This window comes from Cannabis sativa, chromosome 4 (assembly GCF_029168945.1).
Source record: "Cannabis sativa cultivar Pink pepper isolate KNU-18-1 chromosome 4, ASM2916894v1, whole genome shotgun sequence".
Classification (NCBI taxonomy): domain Eukaryota; kingdom Viridiplantae; phylum Streptophyta; class Magnoliopsida; order Rosales; family Cannabaceae; genus Cannabis; species Cannabis sativa.
The window spans coordinates 14480989-14497408 of NC_083604.1; positions in this window are offsets into that span (position 1 = coordinate 14480989).

Consider the following 16420-nt stretch of genomic DNA (forward strand, 5'->3'; position numbering starts at 1 on the left):
TATAGGCATATTAACTCTTTGCAGAGAATGAGCTTGTCAAAAACACTATGAACAAGACACAAATGCCATAGATTAAAAAAAATGTGGTTATAGTCTTTTGATGACTTAGGTTTAGTTACATTAAAGAGTTCTTAGAATATTGCAAGTGGATCCTTGTCACAGAATACTAAACTCATATTCCATACAGTTTGAATCCATTGATAGAAAATGGTTATTAAACACTTGTGAAAGTGAAACTGTATTGTATTAAAAAATATTATTTGGAATCTACAATTTAAAGTCAAAGACTTAAATTTATACCAAATATAATGAGTAATTCTTTATTGGACCACCACTTCTAATTTAACTCTAAGCCTGATTTGCCCATACAAGTATGAGATTTCTAAGATTGAGGATTTATATCATTTTGGGATAGAATTTCGAAATTATAATCATATGCGTCATTTAATTTCTTAAGAGAAAATAGAATGACATTAAATGATTTATAGACCATTCATCCAATGATATGTTATTTAGCTAATTCGAAATGAATAAGCTAAGAGGAATTAGGATAATTTCGTGTTTAAATAAGAATCCAACGATGCTTCGATTAGCGAGAGTCAAAGTAATCTTATTTATACAATCTTCTTGTTTCATATTATAAAATACTAGTCTAAGGTGTCATCAATTGATGAACATCTAGATGTTGCATATACAATATTTATCTTTCGAGATCTAACACTATTATGTTTGTCTAATGGTGGAAATCCATTAGGGATTTATCTCATTAGAAAAATAAACCAAGTTAGACCAACAATGAAGATTCGAAATTAAACTACAATTTAATAACAGAAAATAATATGGTTCAATAGAAATTCATACACAATTCAAAAATTATTGAACATATAGCAAGTAGGAATGACAAGCAAAAATACTAAAACATACAATACTAAATAATTTCAAAGGTTTTCAACAAACTGATATCAGTGTCCCGTTTAGGCGAGAGTCAAATCTACCATCCATTGAATAGAGTTGCCAGCTCATCTAAAATAATAAATATTCTAGCAACATTTTATTCGATCAATATTGGAATCCAGCGTTGTCCCGTTTAGGCGAGAGTCAAGGCTATTCTATCTTATGAGCTTCCACCATTGTTTTATATTTTGTAAGTCAAATACAGTCACCACCATTAGGGTGATCAATATCATATAAAACACTTACAAATATACTTATCTTTCGAGATTAAACGGTGCTAACTTGCTAATGAACGTTCCTCCATTACGGAGGCTTACTCACTAAAACAAAAACTATGTAAAACCAACAATGGAGATCGAATGTCCTAATAATAAAGCTCATTATTTAAAGTGTATTTTCATCTAATATTTATTTTAATCAATTTATTTTAAATATATATTTATTTAATTAAAATTTCCAATTTAGAATGAAAAATTCTAAATATAAATTTCAATTTAATATTTATAAATTTTACTTAGATGGGTATGAAAATAACATGAATTATTTCCATCTTAGTAATAATTTCCAATAAATATTTAGAAACATATTCAATTTAAGTTGTTTCAAAATTAATTTAAATTAATTTACAACTCAAATTTAATTTTCTATAAATATATATTGCATTTCGAAAAATTGAAGTATTTAAGAATACAATTTTCGAAATTGCTTATTAAAATAAAATAAAAATAAATCCTGGAAAAATTATTCTAATTTAATGTTGGCCCAAAATTAATTAATAAAATTAATTTACAACAAAAAATATAATTTTCCTATTTAATTAAATATTAAAGAAAAATTTCAAATATTTACGTATCATGATTAAGAATCAGCTTAAATATTAATTTTCTATTTAATTAAATACACTAGAAAATACTTCGAGCAAAACAGATAATATCTATCTAGACTTGCATTGACTAATTAATTCATTTTTTAATTAAATATATTTTACTTCATTTATTTTAATTAATCATTAAATGAAAAAATCATTGATTTAAGTTGGTCCAAAATTAAAATAAATAATTTTCAACTTTAATCTATTTTTCAAATAAAATTCAAAATTTCTGCATTTAAGAAATGCGATTTCGAAATTGAGAGAAAAAGATTAATAAAATAAAATAAAATAAATTTTGAAAATTATTCAAATTTAAGTTATTCTGAAATAAGATTTCAAACTTAAAATGATTTTCAATTTTAATTAAATAACATGAAAATAATAATATTTAAGTATCATGATGAAAATCAACTTAAATATTTAAATTTTCAATTTAATTAAATGTATTAAATTCAAGAAATAAATAATTAAGTATAGAGGAGACTTAATTGTTAATTCTAGTTTAATACTAGGAAAAATATACTTAACTTAGATTGTACCAAAATTAATTATTAAACAATTAATTTCACAATCTATGATATTTTCCTAATTAAATATTAGAAAAAAAATAACCAGTTCTAGAAATAACTATCTAGAATAATTTCATTTACTAAGTATTTTTCTAAAATTAACTTTAAAATATTAAATGAAAAATTAAATTTCATATATTTTAAAAGTTAATTATGTTGCTAATTCAATTTTAATTAGGTTAGACTAAAAAAAATTAACCTAATACAATTATTTAAATAAGGCAAATAGGCCTTCACAATTGGGGTAGTTCATGTGAGGGGGAGCTAGGTTCAGTATGTCGTACCCACTTCTATTGGCCCCCAACTCTCACACAAGGCCCAAAAGAGAGAAATTTAACCTTTAAATAAATAATTGTTATTCATTGAATAAGCCCAAATCTAATTGGGCCTAAATAAATTTACTTATGTCAAAATTTATTTTAGCAACCTAGTCCATTTACTTAGTAAAACTTAAATGAGCTTCCTATATGTATCTAAGCCCAATAGCAAACATATAGGCTCACACAGGTCAAATGATTTGGATGGGCCCTATCATGTTACTAGGTTTATACAGATGAAAGAAATTGCAAAATTTACCTGTTACAAATTATTTATAAGATCTATTGACAATTGGACTATGATTAAAATTTGATCATTGGATCTGTCAACAAGTTAATCATAGCAATTTAGATCAAACAAATAATAGGTTTGTAAAAAAAAATTGTATATTAATAGATAAACAAACAATACAAACAAATAACTGATTTGGAATATCTAGAAAGTAAGCTAAAATATCTCAATTTTAAAATTTAAAATAAGAATTAAATTTTAAAATAAATATCTTAACTAGAATTCAAATTTAGGTTGTTAGAGAATATTTGAAAAAAATTCAAAATTCAACAAACTTCTAAATTTCCTAAATTCTAACAAAAAATCAAAAATATCTAACCAATTTTTCAAATATCAAGTTTATTCAAAATTTAAATTTATTTAAAATTTTTAATAAGATAATATAATAAAATATCTTGAATTTTTTAAATTTAGATATTTCATTATTATATTCTAAGTCTTATAATTTAATAAATTTAAATTTTACATAAATAAACTAATTGAAAAAATAAGATATTTTATATGGTTAGAATATTAAAAAAAATAATAAGTTTGAAAAATTTATAGTTTGAAACCCTAAAATATCTATTCAAACTAAACTAACCAATTTTTTCAAATCTTCATGTTATTTTTGCTAAAATATAATTTTAAAAAAATGTCTAATAAGATAAAATGTTAAACCTAACATATTCCTAATCTTACAATTTTAATTAATAAAATATATTTTGAAAATAACAAATTTGAAAAAGATATGATATGGTTAGCAAATTTTGAAATTTGAACAAGATTATTTTTAAAAGATAATATTTTAATATCAAAGTAAGCTCATTTAAAATTTAATAAAAAAAATAATATCTGATCTTATAATCAAAATAAATAAAATAATCTAAAATTTCAAAATTAACCATAAGGCTCCTTTGTGAGAAATCAAATTTTCAAAATTCAAAGCCTACTAATATCAGAAACTAATTTTAATTAATTAAAAAATTAATAAAAATTAATTTTATTCTGACAATTAGATTTTTAATTGAAAATTCAGATTCTACACAAAATTCTACCAAAAATTGGCTTTTGTTTCAATGAAAAATGATTTTTGAATAAAAAGTTATGACGAAAACAAGTTTGAGGCACAGGGGTATGCATTGCATACCCCTGCGCGCGCGGAAGCAAGGTTTTGGCCAAGGACAGAGGCTGCTAGCAGCCTCATTTGACCGAGGGACACAGGCGCGAGCTGCCCTTCAGACAGGGGCTGTGTCCGAATAAACTCTGTCAGCACCTTGTCTGAATGGGTGCTGTCCGAGCGTCCGCGCGCGCGTATGTGTTTCGAATCCTGATATTTTCGTTCAACTTCAAAAAATCATAACTAATTCATAAAAAAACCAAATTAGGTTCTATAAAAGCCTTAATTTATTAATTTTTTGTCTACTTTTTAGAAAAAATAATTAAATAATTCTAGATCAAAATAAAAAATAATTCAGTAACATATATTGCGATTTCTAAACTATCATCAAATAAGCACATAAACCACATGAAACCATCCAAATCAACACATAACATCGTTTAATTCATATTTCATGAAAGTAAATCATAACCTGGCTCTGATACCAGTTTTCGAAAATATTTTACCAGGATCTAGATTTACTAACAAGTACGTTTCATTAACATCCTAATATGAATTCTAAAAGGGAAATTTGATTTTCTATACTTAAAAAACTTAATTTTTTTTTTAAACCAATACATTTTTACACTACAAAAAATATGACCAATTTTCCTTAAACCGTAAAATACCCCTCTCATTATTCTCAACCATTTCTCTCTTCCTGCTTTCTCTGTCAAAACCCATCTCTCTTCCTCTCTCTCACCGTGACCGCCCCACTTGACCGCACCCACCCCCTCTCTCTTCCTCTCTCTCACCGTGAGCCTCAAACCCACCCACCCACTGTTTACCGCCCCCACCCACGGCGCACGACAGTCCCTCTCACTCTCTTCGTCTCTCTCTCTTTCAGACGGAATAGAAGAAAAAAAAAAGCACATGGTCCGATGGTCGGACCACATGGTCCGATGGGGTCCGACCAATCGGACCCATCGGACCATGAGGTTTTTTTTTCAGTTCGAGGAAAATGAAGAGAGAGAAGCACATTGGTGCGATGGTCGGACCCCATCGAACCATGTGGTCTGACCATCGGACCATGTGCATTTTTTTTTGTTCGGTCCGAGAGAGAGACAAAGTAGATAGAGGGGGGTATTTTTGGGGTTTTGAAAAAAGTGTCATATTTTTTGTAGTGTAAAATGTATTGGTTTAAAAAAAAAATTAAGGTTTTTAACTATAGAAAATCAACGTAAACCTTACATTGGGTGCAGCAGAATATAATGACTCCTTCCGTTCAGATCTCTAGCCCTTGATTCCTTTCTGTAGCAGAGCATCACCAAGATCTGAACCTGGATCTCTTTCTCTCCTTACTTTGATGTTGATTCTCCTTCTTGTTGTTTGGAATCTCCTACAGTCTTACACACTATGATTGAGATACCACTTGATGTGTGTGGGCACTCACTCATTCACTCAAGGATTTCGAAAATAAAGAAGAGAAGAAGAGGGAAGTGGTTTCGGCTATAGAGAATAGGAGGCTCAATTTCATCTGACAAAGTTAACAAAAGTTCAATGTGAATGTGAGCCATCACTATCTATTTATAGGTAACAACCTAGGTTTTGGTTAGATTTATTTGGCATTTAAATAATAGGAAAATTACACTAAGTGTGCCGCCCAAGGATAGTGGATTGGGCCCACTTTGCAATTTTGTCATTTTGTCATTTTTCTATCCCATATTCTGAAAAACGCTAATTTTCTAATTTAACCATTTAAATGCCAATTCTAATTATTTAATAACTAAAAATTAATTATTAAATAATATTGTCATTTAATATATTTATTAATTAGACATATAAAGTCTCTTAATTAATAAATAAACCTAGAATCTCTTTTCTTTACAATTTCGCCCTTGCTTAGTGAAAATTCATAAACTTGACATAGTCTAACTTTAGAATTATAATTGATTAATCAAAATCAATTAATTGAGTCTTACAAGCAGTATGGTCTCAACTAGTATGGGGACCATGGGTCTATATATCCGAGCTTCCAATAAGCAGATCAAGAATTTATATCTTAAATTCACTGACTTATTAATTCTTCGTTGAGTCCACGCATAGAACTTAGAATTGCACTCTCAGTATATAGAACGCTCTATATGTTCCACCATATAGACACGTCATTAGTTATCCATTGTTATAATCTTAATTTGATCAATGATCCTCTATATAGATAATCTACACTGTAAAGGGATTAGATTACCATAACACCCTACAATGTATTTTATCCTTAAAACACTTAACCCCGTATAAATGATATTTCCGCTAACTAAAATGAGTACTCCATCATTTTTTTTCGTTTGGTCAAGCTCGAAGGAAATCATCCTTTACTTTCTATTTGTCAGATAGAAGCTACAGATTCCATATTTATGATAACGCTCCCACTCAATTATACTATCATGTCCCCAAAATGTACGTATCACCCTGACCCAAAAGTAGGCTTAACTAACAAATCAAAAAATATGTATAATACTCTTTAGATCGAACCTAAACATATCAGGATTAAGATCATTTGATCTAGGATCAACGGGTTATATTGAATTGAATAGATATTACGGTAAATTTAATATATCTAATCAAAGTTCAATATCCGTCCCTTCCAATGTATACTCCATACATCCGATACTGGTAAACTTTGCCAATGCCCTGGAAAAGACATAACACTTATCCAAGGTGTAAGAATACCTATCGCTGATTATACCATGTTAGTCTAATTCCAGTGTTCTGACAAATCAGGGAATAAACTTTCGAACATATATGTAACACCCTAACTACCATAGGCATATTACGTGATTTTTAAATGAACTGTGCAGCTTGTTGCTAATCAACGAGGTTTATAGAAATCGTGATTAATTAAAATTTTTGCTTTTTATTTAAACTTATAAAATATTTTATACAAAAATACTCGGGATCCCGATTACAAAACACTTTACAAAAGTTTACTGTCTAATACAAAATACTTGTCGCCTAGCGACTAATTACGAAAAGCACTGCTGTCCCGAGGATCGTACGCTCCAGGCCTAACCGCCCCGACATGTACAATCTTCACCGGCTCGTCCTCACAGTTCCACAGCCTTGGCCTTGCCCTTACCTACACATGAACATAGCGCTGTGAGTCGACAGACTCAGAAAGAAAAGCATAAATCATAATCATACATAAATCCTGGGTTATGATCAGACGCCCATACCCCTGACCATAACCCTAACTGCCGTGTCCCACACGATACTGAGTCCCGAACGTTCATAAGACAGTACTATTGACAAGTAATGGCCTATACTCGGTTCACTGGTCATACTCCAGCTGCAAGTCATACTCTAGCCTAACCGATGTGTTACAGTATCAGCCTATACTCGGTTCACTGGTCATACTCCAGTTGCTAGTCATACTCTAGCCTAACCGATGTGATATAGTCAAATAGCACAGTACCACCAACCCTAGAATCAGCCTATACTCGGTATACTGGTCATACTCCAGTTGCTAGTCATACTCTAGCCTAACCGATGTTATATGGTCAGATGGTACGAAGCCAACATACATATCTAATGTAATCTAACAGGCTTCCTAACATGCACGCTAAACATGTAATATATATGCATATTGTTATACTAATCTTACCTCAATTCCGAATTCAGGTGTGCCGGTCAACCTAAGTGGAATGAACTGCACGACGATTTACAGGCTCCTAAACCATAACAACACTTAGGTGACTCACTAAATCACAACCGGGACAAAGATTTTAAAATCAAACTTAACCTACTGCAACTTAATACAAAAATACCCCAAATTAGCAGGAAACAAACTGCCTGAAAAACCCAAAACTAGCACGAAACGAAAAGTTGAGAAAAACTCGTTTCACACCCTACTGTAAAATCTGGGTAACCGGTTTTACAAGCAGTGTAAAACCGGAAAACCAACAAAAATAAAATCTCCAACCAAAACGTTTCCAAACTCAACCAAACTTTTCAGAGCTGCTAATTAGACCCCAATAAACATTTTCTAAGTGATAAAACAAAGCTTCATGCACAAATACAAAAAACGACATTAAAGCTCCAAGCTTTAAGTTCAAAACTCAAGCTTGGATAAACCCCAATCACATGCATCAAAACCTGCTAGAACTTACTCAAATATGCATAAATAAGCCTCAGAAGATAGCAGCAAACAACTACAGCAAGCAGAGCAACAAAATTCAACATATTTCCATAAAAACCATAATTTTGAGTTAAAACTCCACACTTGCTTAAAATCAACTAATCATGCATCAAAACCTATTCTATTTCACTCAATTAGACATTTTTAAACTATAGAAAACAACAACAACAACCAACAGCAGCTATCAACATTAAATCACCAAGCATGCACCTATTTTTCATCAAACAAATCAAGAACACCAAGAAGGTTTCAAGAACCATACCTTCTTAGCTTGAGATCACTACCAACAAGTTGAAATAATCAAGAATTTCAGAGAAAAATCCCAGCCCTAGCAGCCCCAATCAAAACCGAAAAGAGAGAGAGAGAGCTCTTGAGAGAAAATGTAAAAGTTACTTCTTTTCTTTGATTTTTTTTTCTTATTTTCGCAAAGTGAATAATAAAAGGGTTTTTACATACTTTTATTCAGCATAAATTAACTATTAAAATCAGATTATAAACTTTAAATAAAATTTATAAATGACAAGGCACATATGGCGAAATGACCTTTTTGCCCTCACACAATAAAATGAGATAAAAGGGGTACTAATGGGTATTTTGGGAAAACTCTAAATTCCTGACTAATCCCGACATTTCCAATGTCTAAATAAGCCGTCCCACTATACTGAAATACTAATTTGTGATTCTATTGAGCCATACACCGAGTTCCATGTTGCCGGACACCAAAAATGCAAAATTATGAAATTTCACTATATGACATAAAAATGCATTCTGAATTCAAAAATAACAGCATAAATAATTATTTAAATATCTATAAATAATTTTCCATAATTAAACATGATTATCTGCTAATTTTCAAATTAAACTAAGCGGTCTTTACAATAAAATTAATATTATATTCCACTGTGCTGACAACACTATAATCATTAACAAATTCATATGTTCTGGACTTAAATAGAATTCATATATTATGTATATATAATCATGAAATAAATCATGTGAACCATGCAACATAAAATGTTATTTTTGATCTTTATTAATAAGTAAATCTGATTATATTGAAATGAGTTTTATTTAGGGTATAAAACCCAACATGAAGAATGCATTTGATAACTTTAATTAATATATTCTTCTTATTATTATTATTAATATTAAGAATGCATATGATAACTTTAATTAATATATTATTTATCTTTAAATTTTGTAGTTAAGCGATGCAAAGTATGTACAAGAGGAAATTGGTGAAGTGAAAGACCATTAGGCAAGTGAGATATTATCAGTTATTCAAACATACCAACATTAGTTATTTATTTTTTTAATAGACTGATGTTAGTTATTAGTTGACATTTTTATATAGTTTTATAATTATTTTTTATTTGTATTATTTATGTTTCTTATTAATATGTAATATTTGTTAGCTTTGTTGATGTTTAAGAAATATTTTAAATATTTTTTTAGTAAAATATATGAGATCTATTAGAATTACTTAGAATGGTATAATTTATAAATTTTATATTTAGTTAATTAAAATTATTATCGCTATATTTAATTGTATTTATGTATAATAAACTAAATTATTATTCATAATATATATAATTTGAATTAAAAGAATTGATATTATTTTCTTAAAAAAATATCTAACATAGTGACCCTTTTTGTTGGTCACTATATCTCAAAAAATAATAAAAAAAGAAAAAACCATATAGTGACACTTTATATGTGTTGCTGTTAATTTTTTAAGTCTGATTAAACCTGTTAACGCAGATTTTCATTAACTAAATTTGAGCCTCGCGATTATAATTCAACACAGAAAAAGTAAAAGCTATAGAAAAATAAAATATGAACACCGGGTTTTTTTACGTGGACTAACAGTTTGGTGCTTTCATTGAGAGCCTCTGTTAAAAAGCTCAGAAAAGCCTTCCCTTCTTTTAAAAGAAAAACCTTCTCCTTTATGGCTGGAGATCCACAGAATATTAACACCCCACATGAGGAGACTAACCATCGTTCTGGAAAAGAGCCCATGGGCTCTAGAAGATCTACCAATCTGCAGTCCAAAAGGACCACCCATTCTAGGAGGGTTCAACCTAAAGATGGCCCCAGTGCTCGGACCACACGTCCCTGGAGAACTCAACCCGACATTGGTCCTAGTATGCGGACAACGCGCTCGAGGAGAACTCAGCGTGGGAATAGTCAGAATCCTGAGACGAGGGATGAAGAGTTCAACCGTGGAGGTGCCCAATCTGTGGGAGAAAGAACTTATGAAACGCTGAGTTAGAACGAGAGGTAGTCTCGGCCAGGGCGGCGCAGGGGACGAACGCTCAAAATCAACCTAAACCTGGAGTGAGAAGACCACGAGGTAGACCTTGTGGCTTATGAACATGGAGACAGGAAAAGGCCCGGGAAGAAAAACCTGGGGAAAATGAGACACCCATTGGGTATTAGGATGAATAGCCAGAAAGGAGGCAACTGGAAACTGATGAACGAGAAATTCCTCATGAAAATGAGGAGGATCTTGGAACTCAATCGGGAGAACGGAGATCACCTGCTAGGAATCACCAACGTTCTTGCCAAACCCATTGAGCGAGGACTCGTACGTACCCTGATGGGGAAATACCACAAACCGCTCTCGGGAGGAAAGAACAGAGCGTGAAGAAGCAAGTGTGACTTCGAGGCGATCCAGAATTCATAGATGATCAATTCGAAGAGGAGAAAGTACTAAACAGCTAATGATCAGGAAATTATGGGAACAAGTAAATCTGCGAGCCACTTAAAAAGAAAGTCTATGATTAGAACGCCGTCTATGAGTAAGACGAGATCTACCAGCAATTACTCCCAACCGGATCTACGAGAGCACTTGAATTGAAAGAAACTTGACCTTCGCCAACAGCTTGGTCCAAAGCAAGAGGATCCAATCCAATTATGGATAAACGAGCTGGAGAACAAGTTCAGGAGATATCAAGTGGGGGAATTAGGGAAATCATCTGGATACAACTCTGACGATGAGCTTGAGCCGTATCGCCCATATATTATGAATACCCCTTTTCCTTCAAGATTCAAAAACCACCATGTCTCGTCCTATGATTAAACCACAGATCTGGTCTCACATTTGAATAACTTTAACACGATAATGCGAGCGAGTAACGTGAGGAACAATTTACATTATATTTTGTTCCCCACCTTGCTTCTTGGAGTAGCGAGCAACTGGTTTAACAAGTTTACTCATCATTCAATAATTTCTTGGGAGTAGCTGTCCAGGGATTTCAAGAAGAAATTTCAAGCCGCTAGGGATAGGTGACCCAAAGCGGCCTCGCTAACCAATATAAAGCAGTAGCCTGATGAAACACTTAAGGCGTACTTAAGTCGTTTTAGCACGGTTGCCTCTAGGGTTAGAAACTTGTATGACAACACACAACTTCCAGCCCTTCAGGTGGGGATCTCCACTGATCTATTAACCGCTGGTGGCGAATTATGGGATGATCTTCAAGGACGTCCGGTAAGAAACATCACTGAGTTCAATGAGATAAGTTAGGTGTTTCTCCGAAAGGAAGAAGCCCAAAAGGAAATGAACTTGTTGAAAACAAGCTTGAGAGGTAAACCCAGCAATGTTTCAGCAGGGACTGCTTCAACGAGAATTGATAACTCTGGGGCTTCTGCTCCGAAAAGGAAAGAGAGAATTAGGGAACCGTCGAAGGATAGAAAGAAACAAAAGAAGCATGACAAATACGTGCCAGTGTATACTATTTATACCGAGCATAATGAAACTCGGGAAAATATTTACCTCGCACATGAGCAGAAGGTAGCCTTCGGCAAACCCAAGCCTATGAGGAATTCTAGGAGCAAAAGAGATCCTAACAAGTATTGTAAATTTCATAAGGATATTGGGCATACGAACGAAGAATGTCGCCAATTGAAAGATGAGATAGAGAGTCTGATCACTCGAGGCCATTTTAAAGACTATGTGAAAAGACAGGGTTAGGGATACAACTAGCCCCATCAGCCTAATAACCTAAACAACCATGGGTTACAACCTATTCATGTGGAAGTAGAGGACATCCTGGTTATTTCGGGAGGGTCGCATATTGCAGGGGAAAGCAATAATGCTCAAAAGAGATATGTGAAGGATATAAAGAACGAGCAGTCGGTCTTTGCCCTAAAACTTGTTGGAATTATTTTACCAGGATCTAGATTTACTAACAAGTATGTTATTAACATCCTAAATATGAACTTCTAAAAGGATGTGAAATAAACACACATAAAGTATAAGAAACCTTACAGTGGTTGCAGCAGAATATAATGTCTCCTTCCACTCAGATCTCTAACCCTTGTATCCTTTCTGTAGCAGAGTATCACCAAGGTTTGAGTCTGAATCTCCTTCTCTTGAAACTGGATTCTTCACAGCCTTACACACTATGATTGAGTACTACTTGATGTGTGTGGGTACTCACTCTTTCAATATAGGCTCGGTTTAGAAGAGAGGAAGAGAGAGAGTGTGTGGTTTCGGCTAGGGTTGTCAAGGAGGCTCAAATTTTATCTGAAGGAATGAGATGCATCATCATTTCCCTTAAGCCATCACTACCTATTTATAGGAAACCACCTAGGGTTAGGTTTGATTTATTTGGCATTAAAATAATGAAAAAATAAATGGTAAATTTGCTATAGAGTGGCCAGCCAAGAATGGATATTGGGTCCCTCTTTGCAATTTTACCATTTTTCTCATTTTCCTTCTTATTTTCTCAAAAATGCCAATTTTCCAATTTAACCATTTAAATGCCAATTCAAATTATTTAATAGCTAAAAATTAATTATGAAATAATATTTTTGTGTGATATTTTTATTAATTAGACTTATCACAGTCTCTTAATTAACAAATTAACCATAAAAACTCTTTCTTCACAATTAAGCCCTTGCTTAGTGAAAAATTAATAAACTAGACATAGTCTAATTTTAGAATTATAATTGATTAATTAAAATCAATTAACTGAGTCTTACAAGTAGTATTGTCTCAAATAGTATGGGGACCATGGGCCTATATATCTGAGCTTCCAATAAGCAAACCCAGAATTTACCAAGTAAATTCACTGACTTATTAATTCCTTGTTGCATCCACCATAGAACTTGGAATTGCACTCTCAGTTATATAGAACGCTCTATATGTTCCACGATATAGATACGCTATCAGTTATCCATTGTTATAATTCCAATAATCAATGATCCTCTATAGATGATCTACATTGTATAGAGATTAATTTATCGTTACACCCTTCAATGCATTTTATCCTTAAAACACTCAGCAACCTATAAATGATATTTTAGTGAACTAACATAATCTCTAAAATGAGTACTCAACCATTTATTTATGTTTATCCAATCTCGAAGGAAATCATCATTTCACTTCTATGCCCTGATAGAAGCTATAGATTCCATATCTATGTTTAGCGCTCCCACTAAATTGCACTACCATGTTCCCAAAATGTACGTATCACCCTGACCGAAAAGTATGCTTAACTAACAAATCAAAGAACATGTATAATACTCTTGAGATCGAACCTAACCATGTCAGGATTAAGATCATTTGATCTAAGTGTTGGGTTTTGTGCCTTAAATAAAACCCATTTCAATATAATCAGATTTACTAATAAAGATCAGAAATAACATTTTATGTTGTATGGTTCACATGATTTATTTCATGATTATATATACAATGTATAAATTCTATTAAGTCCAGAACATATGAATTTGTTAATGATTATAGTGTTGTCAGCACAGTGGAATATAATCTTGATTATATGTTCGAAAGTTTCATTCCCTGATTTGTCAGTTCACTGGATTTAGACTGACATGATAATCAGCGATAAGTATTCTTACACCTTGGATAAGTGTTATGTCCTTTCCAGGGCATTGGCAAAGTTTACCAGTATCGGATGTATGGAGTATACATCGGAAGGGACCGATATTGAACTTTGATTAGATATGTTAAAATTTACTGTAATATCTATTTAATTGAATATCACCTGTTGATCCTAGATCAAATGATCTTAATCCTGATATGATTAGGTTCAATCTCAAGAGTATTATACATGTTCTTTGATTTGTTAGTTAAGCCTATTTTTGGGTTAGGGTGATACGTACATTTTGGGAACATGATAGTATAATTGAGTGGGAGCGCTAACATAAATATAGAATCTAGGAATTTCGAAGTGAAACGATGATATCCTTCAAGCTTGGCTAAAGAGAGATAAATGGTTGAGATCTCATTTCACTTTGCTGAAATATCATTTATACGGAGCTAAGTGTTTTAAGGATAAAATACATTGAAGGGTGTAACTGTAATTTAGTCCCTATACATGTAGATCATCTATTAGAGGATCATTGTTCAAATTAGGATATTAACAATGGATAATTAATAGTGTATCTATATCGTGGAACATATAGAGCGTTCTATATGACTGAGAGTGCAATTCCATGTTCTAAGAGTGGATTCAATAAAGAATTAATAAGTTAGGGAATTTACTTGGTAAATTTGGTTCGGCTTATTGGAAGCTCGGTTATGTAGGCCCATGGTCCCCATACTAGTTGAGACCATACTGCTTGTAAGACTCAGTTAAATGATTTTAATTAATCAATTATAATTCTAAAGTTAGACTATGTCTAGTTTATGAATTTTCACTAAGCAAGGGCAAAATTATGAAGAAAAGAGATTCTAGGTTTTATTTGTTAATTAGAGACTTTATATGTCTAATTAATAAATATATTAAATGGCAATATTATTTAATAATTAATTTTTAGTTATTAAATAATTAGAATTGGCATTTAAATGGTTGAATTTGAAAATTGACATTTTTGAAAAAATGAGATGCAGAAATGATAAAACAGCAAAATTGCATAAGTGGGGCCCAATATCCAAAGCCCAGGCGGGCCACTAGTGTAGACTTTTATCATTTATTTTTTATATTATTTTAATGCCAAATAAATCTAATCTAAACCTAGGTGGTTACCTATAAATATATAGTGATGGCTCACATTCACACTTAACTCTGTCAGATGAAAGTTGAGCCTCATATTCTATACCATAGCCGCCACCCTCTTCATCTCTTTTCTTCTCTAAATTTTCAAACCTTGAGTGAATGAGTGAGAGCCCACACACATCAAGTGGTATCTCAATCATAGTGTGGAAGATTGTGAAGAATCCAATCAACAAGAAGGAGAATCAACATCAAAGGAAGGAGAGAAAGAGATCTAGGTTCAGATCTTGGTGATGCTCTGCTGCAGAAACGAATCAAGGGCTAGAGATCTGAACGGAAGGAGTCATTATATTCCGCTACACCCAATCTAAGGTTTCCTAAACTTTATATGTGTTTATTTCATTGTTTTAGAATTCAAATTAGGATGTTAATGAAACATACATGGTAGTAAATCTAGATCCTGGTAAAATATTTCTAACAACTGGCCTGAGAGCAATGGTAATGATTTACTTTCATTAAATATGAATTAAAACGATGATATGTGTTGATTTGGATGGTTTCACGTTGATCTGTGTGTTATATGATGATTGATTGATGCTTGTAAAATTTTATGAAAAGTAATTAAATTTTCGTTTCTAGAATTATTTTTATTGGATAGTTTGGTAAAAATTAAGCAATTCACTTTTTTACAGAACTTAATTTCGATTTTTATTGGATAGTTTGGTAGTACGGTTTCATATCGAATTGAGTGTTGAGCCATTCCTTGATGTGAGTCATTTTCTTGATATTGTTTCCAATAATCAAAATGTCATCAACATAAAGGACCAGGAATACTACTACTTGGTCTTCCTTGAGTTCGTAAACACAAGGTTCATCTTCATTCTTAAGAAAGCCGTAGGTCTTGATGATTTCATCAAACCTTTTGTTCCATGAGCGAGAAGCTTGCTTAAGTCCATAGATAGACCTATTTAATTTGCAAACTTTCTTTTCCTGCCCTTGAAGAACATAACCTTCTGGTTGCTCCATATAGATGGCTTCTTCAAGTACCCCATTAAGGAAGGCAGTCTTGACATCCATTTGCCAGATTTCATAATCGAAAGCAGCAGCTATGGAGAGAAGAATTCGGATGGATTTGAGCATGGCAACAGGACTAAAAGTTTCCTCATAGTCCACGCCTTCTCTTTG